Source organism: Budorcas taxicolor, chromosome 4 (genome assembly GCF_023091745.1).
Source record: "Budorcas taxicolor isolate Tak-1 chromosome 4, Takin1.1, whole genome shotgun sequence".
NCBI classification, from domain to species: domain Eukaryota; kingdom Metazoa; phylum Chordata; class Mammalia; order Artiodactyla; family Bovidae; genus Budorcas; species Budorcas taxicolor.
Genome location: NC_068913.1, coordinates 40,804,378 through 40,823,135, shown reverse-complemented (window position 1 = coordinate 40,823,135; position 18,758 = coordinate 40,804,378).

Below are 18,758 nucleotides of genomic sequence, written 5' to 3'. Positions count from 1 at the left end.
AAAGGACCAAAAGAAAGAAAAGTTCAGTCACAAAGGAAAAGAACACATGAGCAATTAGGTGTGGGTTGCTCCTGGATAGAGAAACTCAATTGGTAAAGATCATTATTCCACTGTAAGGGTGTGGCTCAATTAATTTATTTGAAAAACAAGAAAATAGGACAACTTTACAGCTATAGTTCAGTGGATCATCCCATCAGTTAAAAAAAAAAAAGGCAGAACAAATAAGCTCTGTTTGTTGTAGGAAGGAATAAAAATAAACACATACATGAACAAATATAAAAGAAATTCTGGCAATCACTTCATAAATGATAAAATTTGAATTGAAAACCAGTAAAAAGTTATTCAAACAAGTTATACCCCCACATATTATAAACACACACTCACATGGTCCAGTTTAATTAAAGGTGTAAATTTAAAGTATAGAACCATAAAAATTTAAGAAACATTTAAGAGACTATTTTCATCACCTTGGTGTAGGGAGGGTCTAGGTTTAGGAAAAATAAGCTTTGAACAAACATCATAGGGAAAGAACAGATATTTGTTTACATAAAACATAATAATAAAGGTTACTACACAGCAAAAGTTACCATAAACGAAGATTGGAAATTCATTTGACAAGTGAATATGTACTTTTCCTTAGTAATCCAAGAACTGCAATTTTAAACAGCTAGTCAAATTGAAAATGATTGAAAAACCTATTGAGAAGGAGGCTCCAAACACTGGCTAGAGATAAGTATATTTCTGATGGACAGTTTGGAAAAGGACCTTAAATTATAGTGAAGTGAAAGTCACTCAGCCACGTCCAACTCTTTGTGACCCCATGGGCTATACAACTCATGGAATTCTCCAGGCCAGAATACTGAAGTGGGTAGCCTTACCCTTCTCCAAGAGATCTTCCGAATCTGGGGATTGAACCCAGGTCTCGTGCATTGCAGGCAGATTAAGTGCACAGCAATTTCGACTCACCAAATTAACTTCTAGGAATTTATTAAATGGAAATATTTTGACAAGTACAAAAATATGATATATGTTTGATCCTTTGAGTATAGTAATAATAACTTGGAAACAACCTGAATGATCAACAGTGGTGGATTATTCACACACACAAAAAAAATATAAGCAAAACCATGCAGGAAAATATTTATTATACAGTCATTAAATATTCTGAATTATGACTAAAAGTAATAAATAGATGTTCATAAGACATCAAGTAATATAAAGCAGGTTACTATATTCAGTTTGTGTCTACACTATGCAGTATAATCTCAAAATATTAAGAGACCAAGTCTGGAAGAATATAAGTCTAATAATTAAAATGATCTCTGGAAGATAAAAAATTTTAAATTTTTGATTTTTACCTCATATATTTTTGTACTGCTTGAAGTTTTCACACAGATCAAATATTATTTTTATAATTACAAAACATTAACATAAGATTAATTTTGAAAGAAAAGTTGGATCAGGAAAGTCATACATTTGGACCCAGTAATCTCACTTATTCTAGTTAATCCAAAGAAAATAATTCAAAATAAGAAAAATCTACAGAACTAGTTTATTTATAAACTATAATTTATGATTTATAACTGTTAAATATTTAAAATAGCATATGTGTACAATAATAAGAGAATATGCTATTTGATGTGAAATTGTGCATCCATTAAAAAGTAATTATCAACCTTTATAGGAACTTGACAGAGCATATTTAACAAAAATAACAAGTGAAAAAGTAAGAACTAAATTGTATGTATTTAATGAATATCCAAGTGTGTTGCAATGGAAAATAGATTTAAATGGGCATTAAGTTCGATAGGATTCTTCTTAGTATGTATGCATGTATGTTTAAATTTTAAACTCTTAGCAATGTTATTTAATTTTATTTCATGAAAATACTTAAAAATGAGCATGCTTTGTTTCTTTCCATTAAGTCCCCTTGGCTGTTTTAGTCAACTCCAGGAGGCAATCAATTTGTTTTGCCATTGATTCTTCACTGCTATTTCATATCATTTATTACAGCTTGTGATTATTGGTTGTGTATTTACTCATTTTCAATCCTTTCAAATTTAATCATATATTCATAAGTTCTATTTTTTCCCATTTTACTGACTAAATTCTAAGGAACATGAGGGTAACTACCAGATGTTTATTTATACTTTTTTCTAGTAAATATATTGTAAAGGTTCCACATTTACCCCTAAATTTTATTAACCTTTCAGAAAATAAAAGCTGTCCAGATATGAGAAATATATCTATAAACAAGATAAAGGGGGAGAGAACAACACACGACACTTACATGGTCCCTCTTGGGTGCCAGGCACTGTTATAGCACTTTACAGACATCAACTCCTTCAATCCAGATTGTTCACCGTCTGAGCCACCAGGGAAGCTCACTGAATCTATGGAGTAAGTACTATTGGTAAACTTTTATAGATAAAGCTAAATTATAAAAAGTTAAGGACTACATAAATCCTAGATATGAACTTAGGCAGTCTGGACACACTGGCTCCAGAGTCTGCAATGCTTTACCACTAGTGTTATCTAACATGGCTCTTTGGTACTGTTATTAAGTACATCAACCAACTAGTGGAGGACAGGGAAGCCTGGCATGCTGCAGTTCATGGGGTCACAAAGAGTCGGACATGACTGAGAGACTGAACAACAGCAAAATCAACTAATATCATGTGGTATACACATTGAATAATTCATTTACAGAAAGCTGGTGAATATGCACAAATGTGGTGCACATAGTATTGACAATTGGAGGTTTTGGGGTTTTTCGAGCATTTTATGTACTTACAGGAGTTGGTCTCAAGGAACCCACTAAAATCTATCTAAACTTTATTTTTGGTCTAATTAATAAAAAGTTCTTGGTAGGGGATTTGGGGGGGAGAATGTATACATGTACATATACGGATGAGTCCCTTCGCTGTTCTCCAGAAACTATCACAACATTTTAAATCAGCTATATGCCAATATAAAACAATGTCTTTAAAAAGTTCTCTCTGAAAAACTTTCTGCTTTCATTCCTTTTCTCTAATTCTAAGGTGTCATTTAAAATTAAGAAATGAAATTGCATATATTTAACTTACGCAGAATCTAGACTATTTGGGAAGTTCCTCTGTCCTCACTGGTTTTTTGAGACAGAGTAAATAAACGTTGTAATTGTAAAATTTGTTGTTGTGGTCCAGTCCTTCAGTCTTTGCCCTGTCCTTCACCATCTCCCAGAGTTTGTCAAACTCATGTGCATCGAGTCGGTGATGCCATCCAACCATCTCGTCCTCTGTTGTCTCCTTCTCCTGCCTTCAATCTTTCCCAGCATCAGGGTCTTTTCCAATAAGTTGGCTTTTTGCATTGGATGGCCAAAATATTAGAGCTTCAGCTTCAACATCAATCCTTCCAGTGAATATTCAGAGTTAATTTCCTTTAGGATTGACTGGTTTGATCTCCTTGTAGTCCAAGGGACTCTCAAGAGTCTTCTCCAACATCACAGTTCAAAAGTATCAATTCTTTGGCACTCAGCCTTCTTTATCATCCAACTCTCACATCCATACATGACTACTGGAAAAAACATAGCTTTGATAGATGGACCTTTGTCAGCAAAGTGATGTGTCTGCTTTTTAATACACTGTCTAGGTTTCTCATAGCTTTTCTTTGAAGAAGCAAATTAAAAGTGTCTTTTAATTTCATGGCTGCAGCCACCATCTGCAGTGATTTTGGAGCCCAAAAAAATAAAGTCAGTGTTTACATTATAAAATATGGTTCCTCAAATTTTCCCAAAGTTATCTTGATTGCTGGCAATGGAATTGGAATTTCCATTATATAGAAAGGAGCAGTCAAGTATTCTACTTAAAGCCAATGATTCAGAAGATTTGGTCAAAAAATGTTGTAAGCTTATTTGCAATGCAATGCTAAATGTATTTGCAGGAAAACAAAATGATTATGTTTAGTAAGTAGGGTCTTCCACATGTTAAAAATGTGTTCTTCATTGGTACTTCCTAAGTTCTTGGTGAACTGTGAATTTTACAGATTAACCTTTCACCTGTTATCAATGCCATACAAAGTCAAGATATTTAAACTGTAAAAATGATTATACACCTTAGAGAGAATGATTTACAAACATATTCAAAAATTTATAGTTCTATTTTTCTCCCATTTCAAAATGGACTATTGATAGCTATACTTAGGATGGTCCTATCTCATCTAATGTTATTGTTTTGGGTACATTTGACAATAAGGTACATAGGTATCATTTTGACTTGGCAATGGTACTGTGAGACATTAACAATTAAAAAAACCAAAATACTTAAAAATGTCATACCTCTTTTAGGTCAAGCAAAAGGATAATAATGCTCTACAGTGTTGTGATATATGGCAATTTTTGTTTTTCTTTATTTTTAAGTGTCCCATGACTTTATAGAGAGTGGATCATACTCCTCAAACCATGAATGTAAAACAAGGTAATATATGTAAAATCACCATGGAAAGTGTAAACTAGGTATTCTTCTTCATCATTCTTACATCTTTTTTTTTTATTATATTACATCTCCCTCTCCCTATCCTTCAGCCTAAGTATCAAAATGCCCTCCCTTCATTCCACACATGGTAGATTTCTGACTAGTTATTAATCAATGAAGCCATTATATAGAGTATGGTCAAGAAACTGACCATATTTCATATTCTAAAATTTTAATTTGCTATGTTTAAACAATGGCAAGAGATGATGGCACCATAGTGCCATTTTAAAAATCCAACATTTCTAGTTAAAGTGTTTGTGATTTGATACTTCCTTGTAGGTCTTTAAATTCCAATCTCCACCTTCCTCAAATAGATCCTAGTTAGATTCACAGTAGGAAACATCAGGTGAAATTAAACACATGAACTCTGGAATCAGTGGAATCAGACAGAATTGGGCCCCCATTCCTAGTTTGTTATTTTGTGTTTGTGGATTTACCACTGAACTCACCATTGAACTACATAATCTTTCTCAATATCAGTGTCCATAGCTATCTAGTGAGGACAGAAATAAAACCTCTTAAATTGTTATAAAGCTTAATATACAACCTACTACATTTAGTAAACTCTCTATGCATGAGATTTAGTACATTTTCCTCTAACAATTAAGGTCAACTTGTATTTGGAGAGCTATTTATTTTTAAGTGTTTTTTAATGGTACCCATGTCATGTACAAAAATATTGTCTTGCTATGGTGTACACTTGAAGACTAATAAAATATTGTCAGTCAGTTAGACCTTAATTTGAGGAGAGTGGGGAGGGAGAGAAACTAGGGTGAGGAAGAGGAACAGGGGAGGAAGAAAAAGATGGATTGCCGTGGGGGGAGGGGAGATAAAGGATAAAGAATGGAGTGCAAAGGGTAAAGAAAATTAGGCCAACAAATACACTCCGAATGGTGGTTTTGTAAGTAAAATATCAAGATTTGGTTATCACAGTGTCATCAAGCACACAGTGACACACAGGCCTCACTTGACAGGGGAGCTCAGGACCATCAAATGACACTGAAAGCTGAAGCTGAAAAAGAAGCCATCATTTTCATCCATGGCTGAAAAATACCATGGTCCCATGACATTCAGAAATCCTATAAAAACATTTAAAAACTCTCTTACTTGTTTGTCAGTTGCTTCATTTGCTATTATTTTCTCCCATTCAGAAGGCTGTCTTTTCACCTTGCTTATATTTTCCTTTGTTGCGCAGAAGCTTTTAATTTTAATTAGATCCCATTTGTTTATTTTTGCTTTTATTTCCAGAATTCTGGGAAGTGGGTCATAGAGGATCCTGCTGTGATTTATGTCGGAGAGTGTTTTGCCTATGTTCTCCTCTAGGAGTTTTATAGTTTCTGGTCTTACATTTAGATCTTTATTCCATTTTGAGTTCATTTTTGTGTGCGGTGTTAGAAAGTGATCTAGTTTCATTCTTTTACAAGTGGTTGACCAGTTTTCCCAGCACCACTTATTAAAGAGATTGTCTTTACTCCATTGTATATTCTTGCCTCCTTTGTCAAAGATAAGGTGTCCATATGTGTGTGAATAGAACTGCCTTATGACCCAGCAATCCCATTGCTGGGCATACACACTGAGGAAACCAGAATTGAAAGAGACCCATGTACCCCATTGTTCATCGCAGCACTGTTTATAATAGCCAGGACATGGAAACAACCTAGATGTCCATCAGCAGATGAATGGATAAGAAAGCTGTGGTACATATACACGAGTATTACTCAGCCATTAAAAAGAATACATTTGAATCAGTTCTGATGAGATGGATGAAACTGGAGCCGATTATACAGAGTGAAGTAAGCCAGAAAGAAAAATACCAATACAGTATACTAACACATATATATGGAATTTAGAAAGATGGCAATGATGACCCTGTATGCAAGACAGCAAAAAAGGACACAGATGTGTATAGCGGACTTTTGGACTCAGAGGGAGAGGGAGAGGGTGGGATGTTTTGGGAGAATGGCATTGAAACATGTATACTATCATGTAAGAATCGAATCGCCAGTCTATGTCCAATGCAGGATACAGCATGCTTGGGGCTGGTGCACGGGGATGACCCAGAGAGATGTTATGGGGAGGGAGGTGGGAGGTGGGTTCATGTTTGGGAACGCATGTACAACCGTGGTGGATTCATGTCAATGTATGGCAAAACCAACACAGTATTATAAAGTAAAATAAAGTAAAAAAAAAAAACAAAAAACTCTCTTACTCACCATTAAAAATGTAGAGAACATAAAAGGAGTGAAAGTATGGTGGATGGATGGTAAAGAGTCTGCCTGCAATGCAGAAGACCTGGGTTTGATCCTGGGTCAGAAAGATCCCCTGGAGAAGGGAATGGCAGTTCACTCTAGTGTTCATGCCTGGAGAATCCCCAGGGACAGAGGAGTCTGGAGGGCTACAGTCCAAAGGGTCAGACATGACCGAGCAACTAACACGCACACATGTAATAGGAGCTGTAAACTCTTTGCCTCTTTCTTAATAGGAGTGGCCAAATTATATGTAAACCAAATAGTCTAAAAAGTTCAAAGTGATACGGTATTTGTTTGAGAAGTAGATGTATCTTACAGACTAATTTGGATTCTTGATGTTTAGTTTCCTCTTTCATTCTGCTTGCAACCCAGATGATAACTGAAAAGAGATATAAGAAATGTTTACAGTTTAGTTTATCCTCTCGTGTTCTTCATTAACTTACTGTGGGTGTTCTTTTAGAAGGCCAAGGTTCACGGTTCTGTTTTTTAATTGCAATTCACTCTTTCCCACTTCTTCCAGGAGCTTCAGCTTTATCATTGCTGTGAGATTTACAGCACTTCCTTCCATCGTCAGCTTGCTAATAGGCAGTGGTTGAACTCCCTGGAGTCTAAACTAGGAAATATGAGCAGTATGTAACTGCTGTGGCTGGAATCGCATTCCACTTCAGAAGCTTCTTAACAGCATTCTCAGATGTGTGAATATACATTAGTGACCCAAGGGGATTACTCCCTGGCACCAAGTTTACCTTTATGAGGGGCCTGGATGATGAGACCTTCCCTCCCATAAGCAGAAGGTAAGGAGAGGCAAAGGGCTCTGATGAATTCAGAAGAAAATGTGTGGGGAAAGAGAATGCTTTTAAAAGACAGAAATTCTAAAGAAAAACTATAAAATTTTGCCTTGGGGTATGTCAGTTTAGTATTTATATTGAGTAAATAGCTAACATGTTTATCAAAACATCCAAGGGCAATAAGGCTAAGTAACATGACTTGATCTTCCTGTGTCTGTTTATGTGGATGGTAATTGACAGTAACCAACACTAAACTTTCACTTCCTGTTCACTGTAACTAGGACAGACAATACTGGGAGGATGATTCAGTTGCTCCAGCAGTAACTGCCCTTTGAAGAAAAAGCTTCCTGATTTCACCATGTCTCTTTTTAAATATTTCTGCCTTTCCTGCCCACCCCCAGCACCTCTTCAGCTTCTCTTTTTGCAGCATCTCTAACCACTGTCCCCTAGAGGCCATAGCTATCAGAAAGGCTACCCTTCAGTTTTTAGAGCAAAGAATTTTGTTTTTTGCATGGATGTGCCTATTTCACAGAAGAGGGTCACAGGTTTTCTTGCAAAAACAATGACTACATTATCACATATGCGCAATCAGTGTGAAAGCCTACTGCATACTCAAGAAATATGTACAGTAAAAGGATAAGCAAAGAGAAAAGTATGGGGTTAAATTTTAAAAACCCATGGTATCAGCAAAATGAGGAAAGAGTTCATTCAAAATATCAGACTCTGGAAGGTATCTAGCCACATTGTATAGCCTTTCACAACTCCTAGTAGAAATCTTTGGTTCTAGTAATAAATACACTATTTATTGTTAGTACAGCAAATATAGGATTTAATAACATATGCTATAAAAATATAAATTTTGAATGTATATGTGAATGAGTGAATGAGTAAGGATAATTTAATTAGAATTATAAATTTCCTAGGCCAAAAATAATGGCTCATATAGTTCACGAACATATGGGTATTCAGATTTCATCCATTAGAGTGTGTTTCACAACCCTGGCTATACATTAGAATCACCTAGGGAGCTTTTAAAAAATGCTGTCCGAGTCCCACCTCCAGAAATGCTGATTTAATTGGTCTGTGGTGGGCCTAGGCACGGGTATTTATTGAAAACCCCCCAGGTGATTCTAATATGCAGCCATAGTTAAGAATCACACCATTACAGCCTCATAGGTAGGCTTTTGGAATAACTTGCAGACTATAGCATTGAATATCTCTCATTGATCTCTTAGGGTGAGGGAGCTGTGGAAGAGATAGAGAAAGAGGGAAGGATATGGAGAAGGAAAAAGAAAGAAAGAGAAAGGAAGAAGAAAGGAAATAAGAAAAGTAAGTTCTGGCTATTCCACATTAATATTGAGTTCTTACTGGATATCTGTTAAATATTGACCCTATAATAATGAATATAAACAGACTATTGTGGAGCTTATAGGCAATTGACAGAAAACAGACATAAGTAAAACAGAAATGCCTATAAAATTATAAACAAAACCTTGAAACAAAAGGTACATAGTGCTATAGGAAAGAGTTTTTCTCTACTGTTTGGGAGGCAGAGGTTTCTCAATGAAGTGATTTTGAACTGAGATCCTAGTTACAAGAAAAGATGAGGGAATGAAGTGATGTAAGACAGAGGGAGCGGCTTCCCTGGTACCTCAGCTGGTAAAGAATCCCTCTGCAATTCAGGAGACCCTGGTTCAATTCCTGGGTCAGGAAGATCCCCTGGAGAAAGGATAGGCTACTCAATCCAGTACTCTTGGCCTTCCCTGGTAGCTCAGATGGTAAAGAATCTGCCTGCAATGAGGGAGACCTAGGATCAATCCCTGGGTTGGGAAGATCCCCTGGAGGAGGACATGGCAACTCACTCCAGTATTCTTGCTTGGACAATCCCCAAGGACAGAGGAGCCTGATGGGCTACTGTCCATGGGGTTGCAAACAGTTGGACATGACTGAGCAACTAAGCCCAGCAAGACAGAGGGGACTGCATGTGCAAAGGCTCTGAGTCTCCACTCTTTACTGAAAGGAAACTGGCAAGATTCTTCTATAGAGAATTTCTGTCTCTCCATTGGAGGATACAGAACTTTATTCACCTTACATCCATTGCAAAGCTTGGTAGAATATCTTCCACATAGTAGATTACCCTAATAACTGAAGTAAGGAGTCCATATATAGGAATAATTTCCCAGAGGTGGTTAATTTCACCGATTTTTACTCTCACATCTCAAGACAATGGGAAGCACAAGATGAAAATAAAAAGAACAGTTGTAGTCAACTTTCCAGGAGTGCTCACACCACATATAAACCTCAAACAAGGTTCAGTCACAGTTTAGTTCAAACCAATACATCTGTGAGTTTCTTTTGCTGCAGCCAGTGCTCATTCTGTATATGCCAAATCCCTGATTTTAGTGTTTTCCCTGATTTTATAGTTCCTATAGTTTCAGGGTCCTAAAACTGTTAAGCTTTTTATTTTTTATCATGCAGAGGTCAACTATGGAACCTACTTTAAAATTGAAAATGTAGAATTGCATATCAAAATATATTTTAAATATTCTCTAATACTCTTGCTTTCTGAAATATTTTAGGTAAATGAAAAAAGCATTTATATGCTAAGGTATGCATATGCTAAGTTATAGCATCCAGTCCCATCATTGCATGGCAAATGGATGGGGAAAAGTAGAAGCAGTGACAGAATTTCTTTTCTTGGGCTCCAAAATTGCTATGGATGATGACCACAGACATGAAATTAAAAGACACTTGCTCCTTGGGAAGAAAGCTATGACAAATGTAGACAACATATTAAAAAGCAAAGACATTATTTTCTGACAAAGGTCCATATAGTCAAAGCTATCGTTTTTCTAGTCGTCATGTACAGTTATGAGAGTTGGACCACTAAGAATGTTGAGCACTGAAGAATTAATGCTTTTCAATTGTGGTGCTGGAGAAGACTCCTGAAAGCCCCTTGGACTGCAAGGAGATAAAACCAGTCAATCCTAAAGGAAATCAACTCTGAATATTTCCTGGAAGGACTGATGCTGAAACTGATGCTTCAATATTTTGGCCACCTGATGTGAAGAGCCGATTCACTGGAAAAGACCCTGATGCTGGGAAAGACTGAAAGCAAAAGGAGAAGAGGGTGGCAGAGGATGAGATGGTTAGATAACATCGCTGACCCAGTGGACATAATTTGAGCATAGTATAGTGAAGGACAGGGACGCCTGGTGAGCTGCAGTGCGTGGGGTTGCAAAGAGCAGGTAGGACACAACTTAGTGACCGAACAACAACAACAAAAATACATAAACTATTTACTAGAAAAAAAAACCCAGAAACTTCTAGTATATTCATTATTAAGAATATAGAATGTTTTTATAGAACATAAGATGGGCATTTCTGATTTATGAGTAATACTCAAGTATGCTTACTATCAATCAAAAAGAGGAAAAGAAAGGAAAGGAAAAAATAGATATTTTAGGATACAAGAAAGAAAAGTATGTTTTTATGTATTTTCAAATACATGTGGAATTTTATGAGAAAGTGATATATGTATTTGGGTATAATTCTGCTGCTCATATTCTTCTACTCTGAAATAAACTGAATTGTATGGATCTAGGTAAGAAGGTACCAGAACAAGTTGCCAGGAATTGAAGTACTGCTGCCAGTACCTTGGGAAATTAATTTCATGTAGGTTTCAATGTGAAAAAATGACATAATAATAATACCTACTACAAAGTGTTGTTCAGAAAACCAAATTCTGTTTCAAATAGAGAAGTTAGCATAGCACCTGAATCAATACTGGCCCAAGCATCTAAAACTTATATAAGAATATTCTGCAGTGTAAGAAACTGTTATTCACTTTTAGTTTTCATAACTATATTATGGTTATGTTTTTGTTTAAAGAATATGTGTCTTTTATAAATTTATTGATATATGTATAGATGAAATAATATAATGTCTCAGATTCACATGAAAATAATTTGGAGGGATGCAGTAGATAAGATAATTAAATATATTACTGAAATTAGAATATACATACATGGGTTTCATTTTACTATTCCATTCAAAATACAAAAATAGCCAATAAGATTAACTGATTGAACTACGCTTTTTTGTGCATTATTTCTTATTTCTAATCTCTGGAAAGCCCAGCTCTCAAGTAAGCAGCTGCCTTGCCTGTATGTCCACAGCATCAGTGACTGCCAAGATGACCAAAGTTTCCTGAAAGGTGAAGAAAATGCTTGATTCTGGAGCACACTCCTAATAGCAAGTAGGTTTATTCCCCCTCCCTGTCCATCAGTTCAGTTCAGTTCAGTTCAGTTCAGTTCAGTTGCTTAGTCGTGTCCGACTCTTTGAGACCCAGTGAACCGCAGCACGCCAGGCCTCCCTGTCCATCACCAACTCCCGGAGCTCACTCAGACCCACGTCCATCGAGTCCGTGATGCCATCCAGCCATCTCATCCTCGGTCATCCCCTTCTCCTCCTGCCCCCAATCCCTCCCAGCATCAGAGTCTTTTCCAATGAGTCAACTCTTCGCGTACATACAAATAAAGGAAAATTATATGCAAATAGAATATATTATATAAGAATGAACTGATTTTTCAGTAAATATGAGTAAGAACAATACTTTTTTGAGGCTCAAAGATTCGAAAGCCTAGTGGATTTACTGTAGAGTTGTATGTATATTTGTATAAACTCTGTATAGTTGGATGAAGCAAATCTATATATGATAAAACAGGAAGGAAGAAGGCAATTTCAGGATAAAGTTATATCAAAATAAAGAAAATATGCTAAATGTTGGCCATATGACAAATTTTCTATGACTATAAAAATGTGAATACTTTTCCAAACTTTTGCAAACCCACCCTTATGGAAAACCTTTCTAAGTAACAAGATATGCTCTATGAGAATCAGAGGGAAATGCAAATATAACATTGAACTTCATTTAGCCTAACTAAATCCCACATAATTGATAGAAGGCAGTTTTCAAGAAATCTCAAAATAAATAAATTTATCTCAAGATAAAAAAGTATACATGCATTTGTTCCACTTAAATCTAATTTTGGCAGCCTTCCTTATTGGTTAGGTTTTCATTATAATTATCAGGAAAAGATTGCTCTTAATCTTAGTAATTATTTTTCATTTAATTCATTGTTAGATTATTGTTGTGATGAAGGCAAATTTTTGACTCCAAATGAATTTTTATGATAAGGAGGTATTGTACTTCAGAGTAATGTTGTAAAGTGACTTTGGTAACGGATGTGCTTTAATTAGACCTACTCTTACAAATGTCTTAAAGAAGCCTAGATTTGTTTGGTTTTATCCTTTAAAAATATATGACTTACTGACATCCAGATACTGGTAATTAAATATAGACCCAGTGTAAACATGAGAAGCCATAAATCATAGTATTTTTTCAAAACTAGCTAGCGCACCATGTAGGCATTTCAGAAAACCTGAAGCACTGTAAGCTTGCTCAGAAAAGCAAATAACACCCTGCTTATTGCCTTTGAATTTTATTGTTTTTATTGTGTGTGATTAAAAAAAGCAATGGAGACAACATTCTGATTCATGAAAACTGAGGGGAAAAAGCCCTCTGGTTTAACCTCAGAACTTGTTCTGACTTATCATATAATCTTGATGATCAGACTATTGAAAAGGAGTCACCTTCTGTTAAAAAGGAAAAGGTTATACTGAACAATGTCATTTTTAAAAATAAATAACATTACAAATTACAAAGCATGTGCGTTTCAGCTGAATTTATTAATATGCATGAACAGAATTCATGGCATTTTTCTACTTTAATGATTATTTGCATACGGTTTGATTTATGTGCAAAGGATACATTTAGAAACCACACAGGTTATCACTTTTTTTTAACCTTGTGTTCTTAAGTTTATGGCAAAAAATTTAGCATCCACAAGATTTTCGTCTAATTTTAAGCTTATGCTAACGATATATGAAAGGAAGTAAAATATGTCCAGATTAAGTCTCAAGAAGAAAATGCTTCAGGTTTTACAGTTTGGGGATATATTTGCTTTCTTTTTGAAATGTACAAAAAGCCTTCCATAGCTCACATGGAATTATTATAGGATGTTACTGACCGTTGGTGATAACTCTTGACTTTTGTCGTACTGTCAAGTGGTAGGCTGAAAAAACAAATAGATTGTGATACGACTGCCCACTTTTCAGCTGGATTTAGACAGTATTAGTGTTAGGTTACATTGCATTCATCATGATGACATAAATACGAATAATGTAGTATAGGAAAAGACACTTGACCTAAACTTCTGAACTAAGAGTCATTCTCCTTCGCCTGGGTGCTTCTTGATCCCTGCTCTAAATAACAGGTCAACCCTTCAGTTTGCCTGACATGTTAATCAAACCTGAGCATTCAAGTGCATCAAAAGTCTCAAACTACGATTCAAACTGTTTGTATCTTACATTTTTAATTGTGTTTTATTTTGTATTTCATTGTTACATTTTTTTTTCCTTTGTGTACCTATCTCCTGATATGAATTGCTATTTGGAGTAGCACCTGAAATAAACGTATGTTCTTATAATAGAAGGAAAAATTGGCCAAAATGTATTTAGCATTTGTCATAAGCATTATTTTAAAGGATAGGGAAAGAGAGAGGGAGATGTAATACAATAAAAGAGACAAAAATTATGACATAGCATTTAGGTACATATGAGTCTTGAAGGAAATACATTACCACTGATGTGAGGCAAAATGGTATTGCTCTTTGCTTTTTCTAATAGGTGAAGTATGTTTTCTAAGTTTTATGAAGCTCTCAATACAGGAAGGAAAATATATAATATATTCTTGATGTTTTAAAACTAAGATTTAGGAATAGTATTTTTAAGGAAATTTTGCAAAGGAATTGAACAGACATATCATAAGGACTGTGTAAGCCTATGATCACTAGATTATACAAGCAGACAGCAATTTTAAGGTGTAAGTCTAACCAACTGTCATCATTATAGCCCAAAGGTTATTGCACAGTTTTGCAGTATGATTAGCATAAGTATTTAGTCTTAGTGCTAAGTCAATGTGACGGAAGAATATATTTAATAGATACGAACTCTATGAGGTTACTGATGGTGTGATTATTGATCAGAAGTTATTCATTTGTTTCATTTTAAACCTATAATTCTTCCTCCCTATCCCTCCAAGGTGTGACTAATTTTTCAGTTTTGATATCTACTGTGGGTTATAAAGGCAGTAGGTATACCATTGTTTTTCATAAATCCCAGAATAATTTTTCCATCTACAACCTTGATATTGGTAAGCTCTTTCCTCAGAAAATATGTTTGGTGTGTTTTTTTTTTGGCCCAATCCCTAGTGGAGAATAACTCTCTAGAATGATGAATTTTTTATTAGGGGTCAAAAGATCATAAATAAAATTTAAAATATATTAAATTTAAAACAAAGCATGGAACCACGTTCTTGCTTTAATCATTTTAAATTTTATTGAAGGAAATTCTCATTTACTACTTAGATATTTTACAAATATAAGTATTATACTACTTATTAACAAAGTAGTATAAGGAGTCATGTAATTCTAATGAAGATATATTATCATTAACATTTCAATGTTGTGAATTCTAGACTAGAATTATAGTGAGTTACATGGTGGCAGTCAAAAGATATGATTCTATCCTAATCCCAGAGCCAGAGAGTGTGATCTTCTTTGAAATAAAAAGTCTGCTAAAATAAGGATGTCAAAATTAAATGATTATGCATTTATCAGGATGAGTCCTAAATCCAGTGATAAGTGTTCTTAGAAGAGACACACAAAGGAAAGACATACAGGGAGAAGGAGAAAAGCCAGGTGAAGATAGAGTCAGAAATCATGGTTCAGCAGCTACAAATGAAGGAATGTCAGTGGCATCAGAAGCTAGAAGAGGCATAGGAGGATTGTCCCCTAGAGCCTTTTCAGGGAACTTGGGTCTGCTGATACCTCAGTTTCACTTCTGACCGCTGAAACTGTGAAAATATACATGCTGTTGTTACAAGCCACCTACTTTATGGTCATGTATTTTGGCTGTAGGTGCTGTGCTGTGGTCAGTCATGTTCCACTCTGCAGTCCCATGGAAAGTAGCCTGCCAGGCTCCTCTGTCCTTGGAATTTCCCAGGCAGGAATACTGGAGCAGAATATCATTTCCTCCTCCAGGTTGTCATTTGCTCCAGATCTTCCCAACCTAGGGATCAAACCCGCGTCTCTTAGCAGGTGAGTTCTTTACCATAGTGCCACCTGGGGAGCCCAGTTTATTTTGATAGCCCTAGGAAACTAATCGGAGAAGGCAATGGCACCCCACTCCAGTACTCTTGCCTGGAAAATCCCATGGACGGAGGAGCCTGGTAGGCTGCAGTCCATGGGGTCGCTAAGAGTTGGACACCACTGAGCGACTTCACTTTCACTTTTCACTTTCATGCATTGGAGAAGGCAATGGCAACCCACTCCAGTGTTCTTGCCTGGAGAATCCCAGGGACGGGGGAGCCTGGTGGGCTGCCGTCTATGGAGTCGCACAGAGTCGGACACGACTGAAGCGACTTAGCACCAGCAGCAGCAGGAAACTAATATAGTATCCAAGATTACAAATTAAAGAAAACACACCCTTCAGTTGTGATTACAGACCGTTAAATAGGTGCAGGCACCACCAAATGCAGAAAGCCAGGCACCTAGGGGGTGCTCAATAAATATGTGTGCTAAACGGCATCTAACTTCTCTTTTAATACCACAATTTGTGTAAGTGAATCATGTAGAGGACAAAAAGTAAAGCAAAGATTTATCCATGGGTTTTTAAAATTTCATTAATGTGATGGGGAAGCAAATTTTTAATATTTCTAATGTTAGCATGGAACCAACATGAATCAAAAAGCCTGAATGAGAACCTCACTCCTTCCTGTCCTTCATGAAAATACATTGTGCATTGTGTATCTTCTTCATGAAGGGAAAGTTTCAGTTGAAAACATTTGTGATTTATTATAACTTGCTTTTGCCACAAAACCATGAATGAAACAGCACAAGAGATTTAAACTGTTTCTAGGTAATATGACATGCATACAAGAGAAACAAGTATTAAATATTTCATAAATGGTATGAAGCACAGTGAGCTTCCCAGGTGGGACTAGCGGTGAAGAACCCATCTGCCAATGCAGGAAACATAAGATGGGTGGGTTCAATCCCTGGGTCAGGAAGATCCCTTGGGGGAAGGCATGGCAACCCACTCTAGTCTTCTTGCTGGAGAATCCCATGGACAGAGGAACCTAGCAGGCTATAGTCCATGGGGTTGAAAAGGGTCAGAGTAACTTAGCACACACACATGAAGCACCATAAAACAGCAACCATGAATCCCATTCCGCCCTTCATTTAAGACTTAGAACATTGAGAATAAGGTAGTTTTTACCTTGTTGTCTTTCTTGGATTCATAACCCTTTCTCTTCCATCCACTCCACCTGTTTTATCTTTCTTTGGCTTCAGAAAAAAAAATAAATAAATAACCAAATTAATGGCTTAGAACAATGCCCATGTGTTATCTCAGAACTTGAGTTCTCTGCCTCATGAAAAGATTTAAGTCACCTGGCCTCATTAATAAAAAGCTGCCATCTCCCTATACAATTAATTGGACCCAAAATGCTAGGTTTCTTAAGATTGTTTCTCAAGTTTTCTGACCCAGCATGCCAAGTGTATACTAAACCAATTGAGAAATAGATACAAGGATCAGATGGAACTTCAAATTTTCCCTTTATTTCCAGTAGAGCTAGATTAGAAAATGAGACTCAACTGCCAAATAAACTCTGAGGTCACACTATCCCTTCTGCAACTGAGTTACCACCCAGCCAGAAGGAGCAAATGATAAACAACAGAGCCCATCCACATAAGTTTACCATGAAGAACAGAAAGCATTAGGAAGCACATAGCCTGTGAAAGGCAACTTATCGATTCACCCAGGAGCATAGTCTTTCAACTTCTTAGCTTTCCTGAATAGTAGGCAGCTTCTTGCAAGTCCCTGGCTCATTCTCACTGCCCATCCTCACACTGGTGTCTGCACTAACTGTTGCCTTATGTTAGGCTTCCCGCCTCCAAACAAGTTTACTGTAATGTCACCATCCTCCAGCGCCCCAGCTACCCAACAGGTCCTGTCCCTCAGTGTATTGTAAGAAACTTGAGCTAGAGCATTTGGACTCTGAGAGTATGATTGCAGACTGAAAGCCACGTTGAAATGTGGGTAAAATATAGTGGCCACAAATGAAGAAGCATTCTCAAATGTCCTTGTAAAGAGAGAAGAAGATATTGAAATATTCATTAATTTGATATATTCCTTAATATTTGATTGCTTTTTATTCCTTAACAGATTGCTAGCACTTTCTTCAAATAGTCACTGTAGCAATTTTGTTGCATTATATATATATTTGAGCTTCCCTGGTGGCTCAGTGGTAAAGAATCTGCCTACAATACAGGAAGCACAGACTCAATCCCCAGATTGGGAATATACCCTGGAGAAGGAAATGACAGCCCACGCCAGTATTCTTGCCCAGGAAATCCCATAGACAGAGGAATCTATGGGGTTGCAGAGGAGTTGAACGTGGCTTAGGGACTAAACAACAATGATACATATATTTACATATCTATCACTCTGATTAGATTATGAATATCTCAGAATAAGACATCATTCTTACTCATATTTCTGTTTATAGTACTCAGTGTTATTGCTGGCTCTATAGGTACTCAAACAGTTTTGAGAAATGAGGATGTATTATGAGCTATGAAACTTTATAAGTGAACTTGAAGAAGAAAGTCTCAGCTACAGTGCTTAAGAAAAGATAATGCCAGTATTGTCAGAACTTTGTATTAAACCAGTTTGGAGATCTGACCTAGAGAATCTCTTTGATTAAAGAAGATGCCCAGCAGACCCAATTCTGTTATCCAAATGGATATGATCCACATAGGTTTGATTTTGACTGGCCTTTCTATTGAAGGTAGCCTGATTTGGTGGAGGAAAACCCAACAGCTGCAATCCTCAAGGAATCATATTACTTTGAGTAGGGGGCAATGTTACTGATCAGGATATCAGTTCATTTTAAAATAGTATGTCAGTCCGCAAATGAAAGTACAGAGGAGAGAGTACAGGACTCATCTTTTCAATCCAGATGTGGGCCTCTGAGTAAGCTTTCAGTCTAATGAGGAAATTGCAGAGCTAATTAGCAATTGGAA